Below are 20,623 nucleotides of genomic sequence, written 5' to 3'. Positions count from 1 at the left end.
GGCATGGTGGCGCATGCCTGTAGTCCCAGCTACTCAAGAGGCTGAGGCAGGAGGATCGCTTGAGCCCAGGAGTTTGAGGTTGCTGTGAGCGAGGCTGACGTCACGGCACTCACTCTAGCCCGGGCAACAGAGCGAGACTCTGTCTCAAAAAGTAAATAAATAAATAAACAAATAATTGATTTCTGTTTTAATTATTGAATTATAGAAGGTCTTTATGTATTCTGGATACAAAACCTTTGCCAGATACATGTGAAACAAATATTTTTCCCAGTCTTTTGCTTGCCTATAAAAGGTATCTTTTGATGAGCACTAGTTTCTTTGTTTTAATGAAGTTCAATTTATCAGTTATTTCCTTGTACAATTAGTGCTTTCTGTGTCCTCTCTAGGTAGTCATTGACTATCCCAAGGTCATAAAGAAATTTTTCTGCTTTCTTCCAGGAGCCTTATAGCTTTAGTTTTTACCTTTAAGTATATGATCCCTTTCAAATTTATTTTGTGTATTGTGTTGAGTAGAGAGGTCAAAGTTCTTTTTTTTTTTAACTTCCATATAGATATCCAGTTTTTCCAATACCATCTGTTGAAAAGACTTTCCTTTCTCTCGTTGAATTACTTTGGGTTGCACACATTCTTAATTTCACTAGGCACTACTAGACTATTCTTCAGAATGGCTGCACAGGTTTAACCTCCCACCAGCAGAGTATGAGGATTTGCTCTCATCCTCCCATATTTTCAGAATCACTTGATTATTTAACTTTCTTTCTTTCTTTCTTTCTTTTTTTTTTTTTGAGACAGAGTCTCACTCTGTTGCCCGGGCTAGAGTGAGTGCCGTGGCGTCAGCCTAGCTCACAGCAACCTCAAACTCCTGGGCTCAAGCAATCCTTCTGCCTCAGCCTCCCGAGTAGCTGGGACTACAGGCATGTGCCACCATGCCCGGCTAATTTTTTCTATATATATTTTTAGCTGTCCATATAATTTCTTTCTATTTTTAGTAGAGACGGGGTCTCACTCTTGCTCAGGCTGGTCTCGAACTCCTGACCTTGAGTGATCCTCCTGCCTTGGCTTCCCAGAGTGCTAGGATTACAGGCGTGAGCCACTGCGCCCAGACGATTATTTAACTTTCTAACTTTTGACAATGTGATGTGTCCAGAATTATATCTCATTGTTGTTTTCATTTGCATTTCTCTGATTACTTGTGAGGTAGAGTCTCTTCAGACAGTTTTAGTCATTTTGGTTTCCCCTTATGTGATTTGCTTATTCAAGTCCTTTGACCATCTTTTTATGGTGTTGCCTATCTTCTCAAGTTGTTTAGGAAAAATTCCTTTTAAATTTTGAATATTAGTTTTTTACCAATTTTATACATCGAAAAGATCTCTCAGCCTATCATCTGACTATTAGTTTTATCTATGGTATCTTTTTTAGCTTTGGTTATTAAGGCTATAGTAAAAATTAAGGTATTTACTCAGTCCCATTTCCCATATTTCATAGTTTCTTCTGGTATTTATTTCTCTTTGTATCAGTCAGTTTTCTTTTCTTTTCTTTTCTTTTTTTCTTTTTCTTTTTTTTTGACAGGGTCTCGCTCTGTCATCCAGGCTGTAGTGCAGTGACACGTCATAGCTCACTGCAGCCTTGAACTCCTGGGCTCAAGTGATCCTCCAGACTCGGCCTCCACACCTGGCTAATTAAAAAATTTTTTTTGGAGCCGGGTGCGGTGGCTCACGCCTGTAGTCCTAGCCCTCTGGGAGGCCGAGGCGGGTGGATCGCTCGAGGTCAGGAGTTCGAGACCAGCCTGAGCGAGACCCTGTCTCTACTAAAAATAGAAAGAAATTATCTGGCCAACTAAAAATATATATAGAAAAAATTAGCCGGGCATGGTGGCGCATGCCTGTAGTCCCAGCTACTCGGGAGGCTGAGGCAGTAGGATTGCTTAAGCCCAGGAGTTTGAGGTTGCTGTGAGCTAGGCTGATGCCACGGCACTCACTCTAGCCCGGGCAACAGAGTGAGACTCTGTCTCAAAAAAAAAAAAATTTTTTTTAGAGATGGGGTCTTGCTATGTCACCCAGGCTGGTCTCCAGCTCCTGGCCTCAAGTGATCCTCCCACCTGGGCCCCCCAAAGCATTGGAATTACAGGTGTGAGCCACTGTGTCTGGTCTGACAGTCTCTTAAAAAGTTAAACATGTACATATGTTATGGCCTAGCAATTCTACTTCTAAATATATTTATTCAGTAGAAATAAAAGCTAACGTTTACAAAAAGTTTTGTATAAGCATGATTGTAGCAGCTTTATTCATAACAGCCCCAAACTAGAAACAGAGCAGGTGTCCATCACCAGAAAGATAAACTATGTTTTTTTTCATACAAATAGGACTCAGCAATAAAAAGGAATTAACTACTGATGCATGCAACATGTATGAATCTCAAAAACATCATGCTGAGTGAAAAAAGCCAGATAAAAGAAATACATATTATCAATTCCCATTTATCTGAAGTTGTACAATGGGCAAAACCTATGTACAACTACCTATGAAAGTAAAAATCAGATCAGTGGTTACCTCAGGGAGGAGAGCATGGGATTCACTGGGACGGGGCATGAGGAAACTCTCTGTGGTGATGGAAATGTTCATATCTTGATGGAGGTGTGGGTTACCTGAGCGATTGCATTTGTGAAAACTGGTCAAATCATACTCTCAGATCTGTGAATTTTCCCTTATGTAACTTATATCTCATTTTTTTTAAATATGAAAGTAAAACCTACTATTAGAATATAGACTATACCAAAACTTCACAGCAGTGGTTACTTGAGGAAAGGAAGAGAGGTAGAATGAGCTAAAGAGAGTGCTTTACCTGCATTCATAACTTGAAATGATATATACATATGTGCGTGTGTGTGTGTGTGTATATATATATATATGTATGTGTGTGTGTGTATATATATATATATATATATATATAGAGAGAGAGAGAGAGAGAGAGAGAGAGAGAGAGAGAAAATGCATGTTCATCCCCGGGGATTAGTACTACTAATATACTGTTTTTATTTTGTATTAAAGGATAACTTCCATACTGTAAATCTCAATGAATTTCTACATATGAATATACTTGCTTAATCACCACCCAGATCAAAATATAAAGCATTGCCATTAAGCTAGATGGTGCCCTCATGCCCCTCCATAGTCTATATCATTCACCAGAGGCAACTGCTATTCTGATTTCTATCACTATACATTAGTTTTACCTGGTCTTTAACTTTAATACCTGGAATAATACACTATTTACTCTTTAATGTCTGGCTTCTTTTGTTTGAAATTATGACTGTGGGCATAGTTCGCATTGTTGTATCAGTAGTTCATAACTATCAACAGTTTGATATGTATCCTTTCAGAAGTTTTTCTGTATACACTCAGTCACAACTAACTATAAACATGAGATCATACTATTTTATTATCTTTTTCTCCTTTTCATATCAGTATAGGTCTACATCATCTTAAAATTGTTTTGTTCTAGTTACAAAAGTAATACATGCTTACTGTATAAAATGAAATATTACTGAAATACATAACTAAGAAAGAAAAAGTCTCCCATAATTTCCCTAGCCAGCTACAATAGCACGAACTTAAAGGAGGTCCTGGAACTTTTGACTACCATTTATTCATTCATTCAAGAAGCATTTATTAAATGCCTTCTATGTGCCAGGCATTTTTCTTGACACCAAGAGTATAGCAGTGAACAAAGCAAAGCCGCTGATATCATGGAACTTACATATAGTGGGAGATACTAACAAATAAATAAATATGTAATATAGGCTGGGCGTGGTGGCTCACACCTGTAATCCTAGCACTCTGGGAGGCTGAGGCGGGTGGATTGTTTGAGCTCAGGAGTTAGAAAGCAGCCTGAGCAAGAGCCAGACCCTGTCTCTACTAAAAATAGAAAGAAATTATATGGACAGCTAAAATATATATAGAGAGAAAAATTAGCCAGACACGGTGGTACATATCTGTAGTCCCAGCTACTCGGGAGGCTGAGGCAGGAGGATCGCTTGAGCCCAGGAGTTTGAGGTTGCTGTGAGCTAGGCTGACGCCACGGCACTCTAGCCTGGGCAGCAGAGTGAGACTCTGTCTCAAAAAAAAATATGTAATATAATATCAAGTTAATGATAAATGCTGTGATAATAAGTAAAGAAACGTAAAGAGAGAGAGTGATGGGAAGATTTTCAATAGTATGTTCAAAATGTCTTTTAGAAGAAATGATATTTGTTAACAGAAAGAAAAGCAAGTGCAAAGGCCCTGAGTTTGGGACCTGTTTGGTGTTCAAGGAAGCCAGGGGGGCTAGAGTAGACCAAGCAAGGAAAAGTGTAGTAAGAAATGAGGTTTGAAAGTAGGCAGGGGGCAGATCATGTAGGGCCTAGTAGTCCATCCAGGTCCTTTGGATTTTATTCTAAATATGATGGAAAGCCGCTGGAGGATTGAGAGCAGGTAAAGGAGCTGACCTCATTTATGTTTTAAAAGAATCTCTGGCTCCTGTGTAGAGAGTAGCCTGTATAAAGAAAAGAACAGAAGTGGGAACCCTTGGTGAGGAGCTGTTGGCAGTGATCCAGGTGAGAGACAATGTCTCCTTAGACCAGGGTGGTAGCAGGGGAGGAGTTGAGAAGAGGATGGGTTCTGGACTTGTGTAGAGCTGACAGGACTTGGTTGCCTGGATACCAGATGTAAGAGAAGGAGGAAGTTAGGCATGACTCCAAGGTTTTTGGACTTGATGGTTTCAATATTCATATAGATCAGTCCAGCCCCTTTTCCTCTCAGTTCCTTTTTTTTTTTTTCCACTTTTTTTTTTTTGAGACAGAGTCTTGCTTTGTTGCCCGGGCTAGAGTGAGTGCCGTGGCGTCAGCCTAGCTCACAGCAACCTCAAACTCCTGGGCTTAAGCGATCCTACTGCCTCAGCCTCCCGAGTAGCTGGGACTACAGGCATGCGCCACCATGCCCGGCTAATTTTTTCTATATATATTTTAGTTGGCCAGATAATTTCTTTCTATTTTTAGTAGAGACGAGGTCTCGCTCCTGCTCAGGCTGGTCTCGAACTCCTGACCTCGAGCGATCCACCTGCCTTGGCCTCCCAGAGTGCTAGGATTACAGGTGTGAGCCACCGTGCCCGGCCACCTCTCAGTTCCTTTAGGAAGAACTGGCTTAATGTGTGCGTGGGAAGAAAAGGTTAGTTGCTTTATGTGAGTCATGTTGAGTTTGAGGTCATCTAAGTGGAGATGGTGAGTAGGCAGTTGAAATACAAGTCTGGAGTTCAAAGTAGAGGTCAGGGCTGGGGATTTACAGCGATGAAATTGGATGAAATCACCTGGGGAGTGAATGTAGATAGAAAGGAGAAGCTGCCCAAGGCCTTGAGCCCTAGGGCATTCCAATATTTAATAGTCTGAAAGAAGAGGAGGCATTGGTAAAAGAGGCAAACTTAAACCAGTGAGATCAAAGGAAAAGTGTGTGGAATCACAGAAGCCAAATAAAAAATCTGTCTCAAATATAGCCACTGCTAGGCCGTATTATTCCTTTGTGAAGACAAAACAAAACAAACAAAAAGCCCTATCTCTTCCTCAAGTAAAAATTTAATTTTCTATTTATTTTCCAATAAGAATGATTACAAAACCATAAATTCTTCCTGTATAGATTATACAAATCAAATATTGAACACATATAGACAACTGAAATATTTAATCACAATTAGGAACTCAAAGCCATTAGGATGTAATAGGATATGACAACTTATTATAAAATAGTTTCCCATATTGCCTTCATAAAAACAAACATCTATATGACAGCTTCAATGCTTACTTCCTCTATTTCTATTGAGTGGTCACTATATACGACAGTCTTTCTTTTGACTTAGATGTTAAGTAGTTCTTAATAAATTTTAATTTGGGGAAGCTACATTCTCTACTGGTGGCCAGTACTGACAAAATTAAATATATCCTGAGAGCTCCTGAACTATTCAGAAATGTACCTGGTAAATTATTGCTGCAAATATATGGTAGTTCCTAAATATGAGTCTTACTAGATTTTAGTAACCATCTTTTTAGTTCTAGATTTTAGTTTCTCACACATCAAAAACCATCAATATCACATTTATTTTATTTTATTTGTATAATTTTAAGCAGTACAAGTGCAGTTTTGTTACATGGATATATTGCAGTAGTGATGAAGTCTGGGCTTTTAGTGTAACCATCACCTGAATAATGTACATTGTACCCATTAAGTAATTTCTCATCCCTCTCCCTCCCCCTACTGTCCCACCTCTGAGTCTGCAATGTCTATTATTCCACACTTCATGTTGATGTGTACACATTATTTAACTTCCACTTATAAGTGAGAACATGTAGTATCACTTGATCCAGCAATCCCACTACTGGGTATCTACCCAAAAGAAAAGAAATCACTATATCAAAAACATATCTACACTCATATGTTTATTGTGGTGCTATTCACAATAGCAAAGATTGGGATTCAAGCTAAGTGTCCACAAACTCTTCTGTTGGATAAAGAAAATGTGGTATGTAAACACAATGGAATACTATTCAGCTATAAAAAGAATGAAATCATGTCTTTTGCGGCAACATGAATGGAACTGGAGGCAATTATCTTAAATATCACATTCTAAATATATTTTCATCAGTCATTTCAATTGTAAAGTTTCCATAGATGTATTAGCTTACTTTTATTATTTTATATTTATATTATTTTATAATAATTTTTATTTTTTTAGAACACTGAAAGGGCAACTGTACTAGGCTGAATAACGGTCAACCAAAGACATCAGTTCTTAATCCCTGGAACCTGTAAATGTAATATTTGCAAAGTGGATCTTTGTAGATGTGATTAAGTTGAGGATCTTGAGCTAAGGAAGTTATCCTGGATTATCAAAGTGGGACATGATGCCATCACAAATGTCTTTATAAGAAAGAGGCAGGCCAGGTGCGGTGGCTCATGCCTGTAATCCTAGCACTCTGGGAGGCCCAGGCAGGCGAATTGTTTGAGCTCTGGAGTTCGAGACGAGCCTGAGCAAGAGCAAGACCCTGTCTCTACTAAAAATAGAAAGAAATTATATGGACAGCTAAAAATATATATAGAAAAAATTAGCCGGGCATGGTGGCGCATGCCTGTAGTCCCAGCTACTCGGGAAGCTGAGGCAGAAGGATCACTTGAGCCCAGGAGTTTGAGGTTGCTGTGAGCTAGGCTGACACCACGGCACTCTAGCCAGGGCAACAGAGTGAGACTCTGTCTCAAAAAAAAAAAAAAAAAAAAAAAAGGAAGAGGCAGAGGGAGGTTACAGACACATGCAGAGGAGGTGATGTGAAGACAGAGGCACAGAATTGTGATTACAAGCCAAGGAATAAGGAATGCTGGCAGCCACCAGAAGCTGGAAGAAGGAAGGAATGTCTTCTCTCCTAGGATCTCTGAAGAGAGCATGGCCTACCAACACCCTGATTTCAGACTTCTGGCCTCTAGGACTGTGAGAGAATAAATTTCTGTTGTTTTAAGCCATTAAGTTTGTGGTAATTTGTTATAGCAGCCATAGGAAACTAATATAGCCCTATATTTTTTAATTACCATAAATCTTTCCTTTAAATATGCTATTTTATACAATATAGAAAAAAGTTGAATTTGAAATTGATCAAAGATGGACTCATCACAGATATACAGTTGAAATGCATGGTCTTTTTAGTTTTTCTAGTGTGTCTCCAATTAAAGAAGTTGGTGTCAATTTTGAGAGAACCTACAATTTGTTTAGCATCATTAATACATTTTTCTTAAACATCATTGTTCAGTTTTTGTCAAATAATTCTAATTTCCTTTAATGTTTTCAAAGGCACCTGTACTTAGATGACAAATAGGCTTTTCAATTGTGATGCTAAAAACTGAGCTCCTGATACTTCCTAAACTCACTTTTCAGAGAACCAAGAAAATAGGGTGTTGAACTGATCATGTACATGGAGATTGAAATCACCAGCCTAAATTCCTTGGGTTCTTAGAGTCTTTGGATTGTAAAAGTATGAAAATTTTCCAAATAATTAAGATGTCTATGATTGTGATTAGCACTCCCTTAGATGTGAAGCTCTTTTGCAGTGGACAACATGAACAACCTTATACAGTGACCTGAGTTTCAAGAAGGAGGGAATACAGTCAGCCCTGGTATCCACTGGACATTAGTTCCAGGATCCCCTGAGGATACCAAAATTTATGGATGCTCAAGTCCCTTACATGATATAGTATTTGCAAATAACCCACACACATCCTCATGTATACTTTATTTTATTTGATTTGATTTTTTTGAGACAGAGTCTCACTGTGTTACCCGGGCTAGAGTGCAGTGGCATCAGCCTAGCTCACAGTAACCTCAAACCCCTGGGCTCAAGCGATCCTCCTGCCTCAGCCTCCCAAGTAGCTGGGACTACAGGCAGGCGCCACCATGCCTGGCTAATTTTTTTTTTTTTTTTTGAGTCAGAGTCTCACTTTGTTGCCCGGGCTAGAGTGAGTGCCGTGGCGTCAGCCTAGCTCACAGCAACCTCAAAGTCCTGGGCTCAAGCAATCCTACTGCCTCAGCCTCCCGAGTAGCTGGGACTACAGGCATGTGCCACCATGCCCAGCTAATTTTTTCTATATATATTTTAGTTGGCCAGATAATTTCTTTCTATTTTTAGTAGAGACGGGGTCTCGCTCAGGCTGGTCTCGAACTCCTGACCTTGAGCAATCCACCCGCCTCGGCCTCCCAGAGTGCTAGGATTACAGGCGTGAGCCACCGCGCCCGGCCAGCGGCTAATTTTTTATATATATATTTTTAGTTGTCCACCTAATTTCTTTCTATTTTTTTTAGTAGAGATGGGGTCTCGCTCTTGCTCAGGGTGGTCTCAAACTCCTGAGCTCAAGCAATCCTCCCGCCTCGGCCTCACATCCTCATGTATACTTTAAATCATCCTGAGATTATTTATAATACCTAATGCAATGTAAATGTTATTAATATATGAATAATTGTTATACTGTAATGTTTTAAAGTTCATATTATTTTATTGTTGTACTGTTGTTTTTCTTTTCTTCCTGAATATTTTTGATCTGCAGTTAGTTGAATCCACAATGTGGAACTCACAGATACAGAAGGCTAACTGTAATCAAGTGTTGCAAATGCTGCTGAGAGGTCTAGTAAGGTGTCTTATAATTGACCACTAAATATGGTAACATGGAAGTTATGGGCTGAATTGTGTGCCCTCAAAATTCAAATGCTGAAGTCTTAATCCACACTACCTCAGAATGTAACCATGTTTGGAGATAAGGTCTTTAAAGAGGTGATTATGTTATAATGAGAGATTTAAGGTGGGCCCTAATCCAATATGACTGGTGTTCTAAGGAAGAGGAAATTTAGACACAGACAGCCACTAGACATGTACGCACAGAGATGACCATGTGAAGAAATAGTGAGAAGGCAGCCTTCTGCAAGCTGAAGGAGGCCTCAGGAGAAAACAAACCTAGTGACACCTAGACTCATAGCCCCTAGAACTGTGGGAAAATAAATTTTTGTTGTTTAAGCCACCCAGTCCGTGATATTTTGTTAGGGCAATCTGAGCAAACTAATATAGAGGTGTTGCAAGAAATATGGGGGATAATTGCAGAAGCAGAGTTCTTGTGTAGGTGAGATTGATATTAGATAGGAGCACAGACTGCATTATGATAGGAGGGAGGGCAGAGTAGATGCAGATAGGGTGGTTGATTTGGAAATGGAGAGATGAATGATTCTATTTTCTCAGTTAAATAAGAAGCAAAATCATCAGCTGAGAGTGAATAGGGTAGAGAGAAAATTGTAGATTCGATGGGAAAGGACTGTTTTTTTCTGTGCCAACCATAAGTCTGAAAATAAAGAAAGAAAAAAAGAGGGAGAACTGTTTTAATAATCATCTGGTTAAGTGAGTACTATAGTCTGAATGTTTGTGCCCTCCTAAAATTTGTAGGACAAAATCCTCACCCTTGAGGTGATGATATTAGGAGATGGGGCCTTCGAGAGGTGATTAGTTCATGGGGGTGTGCTCTCATCTCATGAATGGGAATAGTGCCCTTATAAAAGAAGCCTGAGGGAGCTAGTATGCCACTTCCACCATGTGAGGACCCAGTGAGAAGGTCCCATCTGTAAACCAGTAAGCAAGCCCTCACCAGACACTGAATTTGTTGGTGTCTTGATCATGGACTTCTAGCCTCCAGAACTGTGGGCAATAAATTTCTGTTGTTTATAATTTCTGTTGTTATAAGCTATATGTATTTTGTTATAGCAGCCTGAATGGACTAAGATGTCCGGAAGTAAATGAACTGAGGAGATGTAGTAAGATTGCTAGGCAGTGCTAAGGGCCTGATTGAGGTGTGAGGCAAAAAAATTAAAGTAAATCCAGTCACCACCAGTCATGTTCGGCTAGTGGAAAGTTGAATTTAGCTAGGGCTGGGATTTTGACAGATGAATATGATGGAGGGAGAGGAGAGCAAGAAAGGTGAAGAAATGTGCAAGGAAATTGTTATAACAATGGGCAATGGAATCTAAGCTGGTTAAGAAGGAAAGTGATGCTATGTGATGCTATAAAAGCAGTGATGGATAGTGACGAGGTGTTGGGTCAAGTGGGATCAAAGAATTGCTGGAATAGGGGTACTAAGGGAAATGAGCTGGAAAGATAAGAGATTGCATTTAGAGTATGGGATGTTTGAGATTTCAGGGGTAGTGCATTTTATTGATAATGATGTGAATATGGCTATGCCTATGAGAGTGGGTGGGTACATTCAAAGTCAAGAGAATTGGAAGTCAGAAAGTGAAAGAAGTCTGAGGCCAGGCTGTTGGACTGATCATCCATGTGGATATAGAAGTTACCAAGAATTATGGCAGGAGTAGTGGTGAAAAGAAAGATAGCAAACTTGATGCTAAGGATTATTAGGTTAAATAAAAAAAAGAGTAAGCGAAAAGGCCGGGCGCGGTGGCTCACGCCTGTAATCCTAGCACTCTGGGAGGCCGAGGCGGGTGGATTGCTCAAGGTCAGGAGTTCGAGACCAGCCTGAGCAAGAGCGAGACCCCGTCTCTACTAAAAATAGAAATAAATTAGCTGGCCAACTAAAAATATATATAGAAAAAATTAGCCGGGCATGGTGGCACATGCCTGTAGTCCCAGCTACTGGGGAGGCTGAGGCAGAAGGATTGCTTGAGCCCAGGAGTGTGAGGTTGCTGTGAGCTAGGCTGATGCCATAGCACTCTAGCCTGGGCAACACAGTGAGACTGTCTCAAAAAAAAAACAAAAGAGTAAGAGAGCGAATAAGATTTATAGCACAATATCATTTATGTAAATAAAGAATACACACAAAAGCACACTACATACGTTATGAGAAAACATGTATGCTTGATGACATTTATTGTGCATATTAGAATGGCACTGATGAGGGGAGTATGTTTGTGAATGAAGAAAAGTGTAGGAGGTGAAGTGGTGAGGAGGCGCCAGCACCCGCAGGGCTCCACTGGGCGGTTGCGATGCCTGCCTGCTGCAACTGGGGCGATCCACGGGAAGACGCTGTGGGGTCAGCTGGGGCCCCTGCTGAAGGTCCAAAGCCAGCTTGGAAAAGGCCCATGCGCATCCCCCCCCCACTCCGTGCCCGTTCCCCGCCCGGGCAACCGCCACACGGTGAGAGGGGCTGGGGAGGGCGTGGCTGGCTTCAGTCCCATGCCCACTGGGTTATGACTTGGAGGAGGGAATGGTCTCTCCTTCTAAAACCTGGCCGGAACTTAATTTGGCCAGAGGGAACATAGCTAGGGCAGGGCAATTTCCAGGACTCAGATGAGGAAGGAGGGCCCCTGGGGCCACCTGCCTCACTAGTGGCTCCAATCCAAACATCCCCACAGGAGCCCTGGGTGAAATTGACAGTAGGGATTCCATTGGTGCTGCTGAAGCCTACAGGAGACTGCCACTGCACGCATTTGAGTGGCAGGATCCTGGGACTAGGGTAGCCTTGTGGTGCTGCTGGACTGTGTTGCCTCGGGGGCTTAGAAAGGGCTCTCCTGTCGTTTGATGGGAGCTTAGCAGGGGACTTGTGAAACCTGCAATTGGAGAGATTTGTAAACAGCAGATTACTCTACTATCTGGGATTTCAAATTATTAAGGGAGCCCGTGGCAACTGTGCTGGTTCCTAGGAATGGCAGGGTTCTGTCACATCCAGATCCCAACCTTTTACTAATAGCAAAGCCCTTGTAATGGCCCTTAAATGGACAGATGTGGAGCCCCTGATCTGGACCACACACTGTCTAAGTGCCGCTGAAAAACTGAAGCAGAGTCTTATGACTGCCCCTGCTTTGGGGTTGCCTGACTTACAGAAAGTAATTAAATTATATGTTCATGAAAAACAAGGAATGAGCCTTGGAGTCGTAGTACAGGTGCTGGGAGACATCCCATAGCCAGTGGCATACTTGTCAAAGCCACTGGACAATGTTGTGAGAGGATGGCCTCCTTGCCTCCAGGCAGTAGCAGCTACTTGTGAGTTATTATTAAAGACTGTGGGTACTCTTGATCCTCCCACCCTGTTACTAGCTGAAGAGAATGAGCCTTTGCAGCATGACTGTTTAGAGGTTCTGGAGGCTGTCTATTCTCGCAGGATGGATCTGTCAGATCAGCTGATGCCAGAGCCAGATTGGGATCTTTTCACCGACGGGAGCAGCTTTCTGGACACTGAAGGGCTAGATATGTGGCAGTCACGAAATGTACTGCTGCCTGGGACTTCAGCCCAGGAAGATGAGCTGATTGCTTTAACCAGAGTTCTTCAGTTATCCAGAGGAAAAAAAAGGTAAGTATTTATATGGAATCTAAATAAGCTTTTATAATTGTGCGTGCTCATGGTGCCATTTGGAAGGAGAGGGGGCTCCTGACGGCAGGAAATAAGGATATTAAGTATGCCACTGAAATAATGGCCCTGATACAGGCTGTGGCTGAGCCCGAGAGGGTGACCATCATGCACAGTCCTGATCATCTAAGAGGGAGACACTTGTGTTGCAAAAAGAAATCAGGCCACTGGCAGAGTTGCTAAGAAGGCCACTAAAAGTGATCTGTTCCTCGGGACCTTGATACCCTGGCTAGATTTAGATTCCCTTTAAAATTAAAGACTGGGGCTCTGACATTTGGGATGCCACAGCTAAATGGAGACAAATTCTCATGGACTCATTCTCCTACCCGAAGCATTGGTTCAGCCTCTTATGAGGCACCTACATGAACGTACACACTGGGGGCATGATTACTTAATGGATTTGGTGGGACCTCATTTAAGAGGACCCCATTTGCAGCAAACTATTTATGTGCTTGAAACAATCCAAACACAGAAAAGTAACCTGCTGACCCAACATGTGGGGACCCATCCTTTCAGTGATTGGCAATTTCACTCAGATGCTTACACTTGTGTTAGTAGATACCTTTTCAGGCTGGGTAGAAGCTTATCCTACCCAAATGGAGAGAATGTCTGAAGTTACCAGAATCCTTCTGAAGGAACTCACTCCAAGATGGGCTCCTACCAGCTGCTGGCCCGGGTTGGGGCCTTCCCTGAGTTCCTGCACGTGTATGCCAGTGCAGAGCAGGAATAGGCCTCGGAGGATGCTGGGATGATGGATGTCAGCAGTCCAGGGAAAGAGGCCAAGCAGATGGAGAATGACATGCTGGTGATGGACATGAGGGGCAGGCAGCTACAGAGTCAGCTCAGCAGCTCCTTCTCCTATGGTGAGGACGTCAACAGGCCAAGCTGCAGAAAGCCAGGGCCAAGAAGGTAGAGACCTGGAAGCTGACGGAGGCAGACAAGGCTCAGACAGGGAAGGTCAAGCTGTCTGTGCCCTGGGTGGGACTACATGAAAGCCATCGGACTGTTCATCTCCTTCCTGAGCATCTTCCTCTTCTTGTGTAACCATGTTGCCACCCTGGCTTCTAACTATTGGCTCAATCTCTGGACCGATGACCCCATTGTATACAGGACCCAGGATCACACTCCACAGAGCCCTGGGCATTTTGCAAGGTATCACAATGTTTGGCTACTTCCTGGCAGTGCCCAGTGTCTTTGCTTCCCACCATCTGCACATGGATCTGCTGCACAATGTCTTGCAGTCACCCATAAGCTTCTCTGAGCAGACCCCCAGTGGGAACCTGGTGAATCGCTTCTCCAAGGAGCTGGACATGGTGAACTGAATAATCCTGCAGGTCATCAAGATGTTCATAGGCTACTTTGCTCCATATAGAATGATAATGGACCCTCCTTTGTAGCGGAGGTAACCCAGCAAGTAAGCAAAGCCCTACATCTAGAATGGAAATTGCATGGAACCTATCTAAAGTGGGATAGGGTGTTGCCGCTTGCCCTCCTCCGGATAAGGGTAGCACCTAGAAACAGGCTTAAGTTAAGCCCCTAAGATAATAGATCTGTAGTTATGTTGAAAATGTCCTTAATTTTAGGACAGACATGCTGAAGTATTCAGGGTGAACTGGTATGATATCTGCAACATACTTTCTTTGTTTTTTTGAGACAGGGTCTTGCTCTCTTGCCCAGGTTAGAATGTAGTGGCATCATCATAGCTCACTGCAACCTCAAATTCCTGGGCTCAAGCGATACTCCTACCTCAGCCTCCCGGGTAGCTGGGACTACAGGCATGCACCACCATGCCCGGCTAATTTTTCTATTTTTTGTAGAGGTGGGGTCTTGCTATGTTGAACTCCTGGCCTCAAGTGATCCTTCTGCCTCAGCCTCCCAAAGTGCTAGGATTACTGGTGTCAGCCCCGGTGCCCAGCCTGCAACTTATTTTTAAATAGTTTGTTTTAAAAATATAGCCACTGTACCTATGTAGGCAAACAAAACACAGCAGAATGTTACCAATTGTTGAATCTGGATGATAGGTATGGTAGAGATCGTCATACCATTCCTTCAATTTTTTAGTATGTTACAAAAATTTCCTAATAAACTGTGGGGGGAAGGGAAGGGGTGTCATTCATTTTCACCCTTCCTCCTTCCTGCTGGCTGGAATGCAGATATGATAGCTCAAGCAGTCATTTTTTTAAACTCACAATTGCCTTTCAAAAATAACAGGTTTATTGAGACATAATTGAGATAGTATATAACTCACCTATTTAAAGTGTACAATTCAATGGCTTTTTGTTCTTTTTCACAGATTTGTATAACCATCACCAAATCTATTTTGGAACATTCTTATCACCACTCCCCACCTCCAAAAAAAAAAAAAAAAAAACCAGAACCTCACACCCACGAGCAGTCATTCCCCATTTTCCCTTAACCCCAACCCTTGCCCTAGGCAATTGCTATTCTACTTTGTGTCTCTATGGATTTACCTATTTTGAATATTTCATATAAGTGGAATCATATAATATACGACCTTTCATGTATGGCTTCTTTAATGTAGCGTAATGTTTTCAAGGTTCATTCATCATGTAGCATGTATTAATACTTCATTCATTTTTCCCCCTTCATTCATTTTTATGACTAATATTTCATTGTAACATATTATTTATTCATTTATCAGGTGACAGACATCTGAGTTGTTTTGAATTTTTGCTATTATGAATAATGTTACTTTGAATATTTGTATGTAATTTTTTGTGTGGACACTTGTTTTTATTTCTGTTGGAGTGGAATTACTGGCCCATATGGTAACTATGCTTAACATTTTGAGGAAGTGCAAAACTGTTTTCCACAGCAGCCCCATCATTTTACATTCCCACTAGCAATGGATGAGGGTTCCAATTTCTCCACAATCTTACCAACACTAGTTATACCTGTCCTTTTGATTATAGCCATCCTAATGGGTATGAAGTAGAATCCCATTGTGGTTTTGATTTGCATTTCCCTAATTGCTAATGATGCTGAACATTTCATATGCTTTTTGGCCATTTGTATATCTTTTTTGGAGAAATGTAGATTTAGACAATTTGTCTGTTTTTAGTTATTTGCCTTTTTATTATTGGGTTATAAGCATTCTTTATATATTCTAGATGCAAGTCCCTTATCATATATATAATTTAAGATATATAAAATATTTTCCTCCCATTCTGTGGGTTGTCTTTTCATTTTCTTGATGGTGTCTTTTGAAACACAAAATTTTTTAATTTTGATGAACACCAATTTATCAATTTGTTTCTTTTGTTGCTTGTGGCATTGGTGTGATATCTATGAAAACACTGCCTAATCCAAGTTCATATAAACAGGCATTTTGAACTATGAGGTGACAGGCTAAGTGTGGCAAAGTAGCAGGAGAGTAGAATCCTGGTTCTCTGATGACTATGAAGCTGCATGGTAGCCTTAGACTGCCAAATTCTGGATTTATTTTACGTAAGAGTGAGATAAAGTATCTTATTTTTTAAAAATCAAGAGCTTTTAATTCCTTAAAATATACCGTAGAATGAAAAACAAGGGTATAAGAAGATATTTGCAAACACATAAAACTGACATAAGTTCAGTATCCATAATGTATTACGAACTTTCACAAATCAGTAACAAAAAGACAAACAACCCAGTAGAAAAATGGGCAACAGAAATGAGCAAGTATTTCACAGAATAGGAAACATATGTGGCTCATAAACATATTAAAAACACTCAACCTTATTAGTAATCATAGAAATATAAATTTCACACCCACAAAATAACAAAAATTTAAAAGTCTGAAATATCAGGTGTTACCTATGGTATAGAAAAATGGGAAATCATATCCTGCTTGTGAAAATGTAGATTTTTATAATCATCACTGTTTTATAATTTTTAGAAAACAGTGGTTTGGAGATGCCTATGAGGTCAAGGAATTATAGTGGGAGTAACAAGAAAGCTGGACAGCAAGGCGGAAAGATGGTAGGTTGTTTAGAAAATGTAATGTTTGAATTCATGATTTAGGAGTCAGAGAAGTTTGTGTTATGACAAAGTACGAGATGTAACTTTCCAAGTAGTTAGCTAAAGTGGAGAGGAAGTGTTCATTTAAGATAACAAAGTGTATCAGTTTGGGCAGTTTGGGTCCAATCAGGACAGAAAAACCGCACAGTAATATGAACAAGAAAAGTTTAACATAAAGAACTAACAATAACAGGGGATGAGAATTTTGAAGGATTGACTAGTAAGAAGTAAAGGAAACTCTAAGAGAATATAGGAGAGCAGATATATTAATATATTAGCAGACAATGCAAATAATGTATAATAACCAATACCCCTAGAGCTGTGATAATCTTCCTTTCCACCTACGGCTGAGATGCAGGCCTTGTTGAAGAAGTTGGTATGGTGTTGATTCAGTGGAACTTGCTGGACATCCGCTCTCTATAGCTTGTTGGTTCACATAGGAGGTGTCTCATCAGAGATGCTTTGCTACAGAACCACCCAAGAACAGTGCCAGGAGAAGCTTCTACCCACCGTGCATTGAGGAAACCAGTACTGCAGCAGGTGGGCACTAGGGAAGCTGGAAGCTCGGCAGGAGCCTGTGGAGTAAACACATAGGGAACAGGAAGTAAAACCCCTTCTTCCTGCAATGTCTCTTCACCACTGCCTCCTAATAAAACTCAATATCATGCCAGCTGGCAAAGTAAAAAATATTTTAAGGCCCCAGGTCCGTTTTCAAAAACAGATATAAAGGGGGATTGAGAGGTAATAAACTGATAACTGGTGGAGGAGGTCAAGGAACTGAGTAGCCATGATGTTGGATTGTTGTTCCTGTGGATATTAGAATGATTTAGATGTTTGCAGAAATTGACTTGATGTAGAAGGTTATAAACCAATTTGTTTCTCCAAGTGTGACCTTGGTCTATCTGTATCAGAATCAAATGGGGAACTTTAATAATACAGATTCCTTTGCCCCATTGTGGATCTTCTGAACAAGAGTATCTGGGAATAGGGCCCCCAAATCTTTTTAACAAGTGCCCCAGTAGATTTGAAATAAAAAAGTTACCAATATTTCAAACATGTGAAAGAAAAGAAAATAGTAAAATAGTTACCAGTGTTCCCAGCATCCAGTTTTAACAAATGTTCACATTTGCTTTATTTCCTGCAGATGTTTTTATTTTTTTATTTTTTATTTATTTATTTTTTTTTTGAGACAGAGTCTCGCTCTGTTGCCCAGGCTAGAGTGCCTTGGCGGCAGCCTAGTTCACAGTAACCTCAAACTCCTGGGCTCAAGCAATCCTCCTGCCTCAGCCTCCCGAGTAGCTGGGACTACAGGCATGCGCCACCATGCTCGGTTAATTTATATATATATATATATATATATATATTTTAGCTGTCCATATAATTTCTTTCTATTTTTAGAAGAGACAGGGTCTCGCTGTTGCTCAGGCTGGTCTTGAATTCCTGACCTCGAGCGATCCACCCGGAGTGCTAGGCCTCCCAGAGTGCTAGGATTACAGGTGTGAGCCACTGTGCCTGGCCTTTATTTTTCATAAAATGTTACCTAGGTTAGCTCAAGTTCCACTCTCATTCGTTTCTCCTTCATCCCTCACAGGAGGTGATTATTATGGACATTGTTGTTTGTCAGTCACTACTTTAGGCAATGGAGAGTCTTTGAGGGTTTTTGAGCAGGGGTATTAACACTAGAGGTGTTTTTGGAAAATCAACCAAACTGCTCTCCTAGAGAGTTCATTAGGATGAGAGGATGAAGATGGGAAAGCCCTCGAGGAAGGAGGTTCAGTGGCCCAGGGAATGTGTTACCAAGGATCTGAAGTAGAGTAAGAGACCTTTGCTTTTTTTCCCTCATGCTCTTGTGTGAAGCTCTTTGTGTCACTGTGACCCCCGGTCTTTCAACCCACTCCCCTCACTCCTTCAGTTCATCAGCTCTTTCCCATCTTCTCTGGCTGTCTCAGCCAGCCTGGGATCTATGGGTAGTCATTTCACCTATGTGCTTGCCACTGCCCCGGAATTCCTTGCTTTCTTGATATTGCACCATACCAGCTGTAACTTCCCATCTTTATACTAATAGAACTGTTTCTTCTGCCTTGACTTTTTGATTTTACTTTATTACTTACAGTAATATTTGCTATAGCCAGTGTCCAAAATGAGGCAGATTTTCATCCAGATGACCTCAGTGGGCTCAAGCTTATTTTGGACTAGGCCAGGTCCCTGAAATTATTCAGGCTTCGTTCTTCATCAGAAAATGTAAGTAATACCTCAATAATACTGCCAGATTTTGTTTGTCTATAGAGTAAAATTTGGATGAGCAATTGTGAAAACAATTGTTCAAATGAAAAATAAAAATGTGTTTCAGTAGGTCAGATTTGGAAATTTAATTTATCAACAAATAGATTCTATTTTTATTTTCATTACATAGATTTGGCCATCGGTCAGAGTCAATGAAAACTTTTGGTTGATTATACTTATTTTGCTTAAAGTATAAGTACATCAAACCAAAACACATGAAGGTCAAATCCTTGTGATAGAACTATGGATAGACACAACAATATGGATGAATCTCAAAATGATGGTACTGAGTTAAAGAATCCAGACAAAAGAAAGTACTATACTGTCTACTTCCATTTATAGAAGATTCTTAAAAATGCAAATTAATCTATAGAGACTGAAAACAGATTAGTGGTTGCCTGGGATTTGTGGGGGAGGGGAGGAAGAAGGAATTGAAAGGTACAAGGACATTTTTGGGGTTATGAAAAGGTTCATCTGGATTGTATTTGTGTGACTGTATCAAGGTGTATTCATGTGAAAATTCATTAAATCATACACCTTAAATATGTGTAGTTTACTATGTGTCAATTATATCTCAATAATATTTTAAAAAATCATTAGCAAGAAAATATATTTGTTTTAAACCATTAAAACAAACAAAAAAATCCTTGTTATAATCAGGTACTGTCTATACCAGGGACATCATCTGAGTTCATTCATTCATTCAGCATTTTTGAACATCCCCGGTGTATAACAGGCACTCTGTTGGCAGCGCAGTGTTAAACAAGATCAACAAGACCCCTACTCTAGGGAGCTTACATTCTGGTGGAGGAGACAGATCAACAAGTGATGATAGTAAAATGTGTCAGGTGCAGTGGCTCCTGCCTATAATCCCAGCACTTAGGAAGGCTGAAGCAGGAGGATCACTTGAGCCCAGGAGTTCAAATCCAGCCTGGGCAACACAGAGAGACCCCACCTCTACAAAAAAATTAGTCAGGTGTGGTGGCGTGTGTATGTAGTCCCAGCCACTTGGGAGACTGGGTCAGGAGGATCGCTTGAGCCCCGGAGTCTGAGGTTGCTGTGAGCTACGATCATACCACTGCGGTCCAATCTGGGTGACAGAGTGAGACCTTGTTGATAATACATAAATAAATAAATAAATAGTAAAGTGTAATAAGTATTGTGATAGGGCAAGAAAGAGTAGCTTTAAAATGCCTTAGTAGGTTTATCTAAGCTGATTATTTGGTAGTAGATGACTGAAGCTGTGTTGAAAAGGATTCTGAGGCTTAGCAGGAAAGAGCAATGATTGATCAGATATCTCCCATGCGTGAGGAGAGGTAACGATGGTGAGTGTCATACATTTGCCAACATAGGGCTATACAATTAAAGTTGGCTTTATCATAAACTTCCCAACAGTATGACTATTTCAACTGATTCTGAAA

The sequence above is a fragment of the Lemur catta genome, chromosome X, assembly GCF_020740605.2.
Source record: "Lemur catta isolate mLemCat1 chromosome X, mLemCat1.pri, whole genome shotgun sequence".
Taxonomy (NCBI): domain Eukaryota; kingdom Metazoa; phylum Chordata; class Mammalia; order Primates; family Lemuridae; genus Lemur; species Lemur catta.
Note: the sequence above shows the minus strand (reverse complement) of the source record.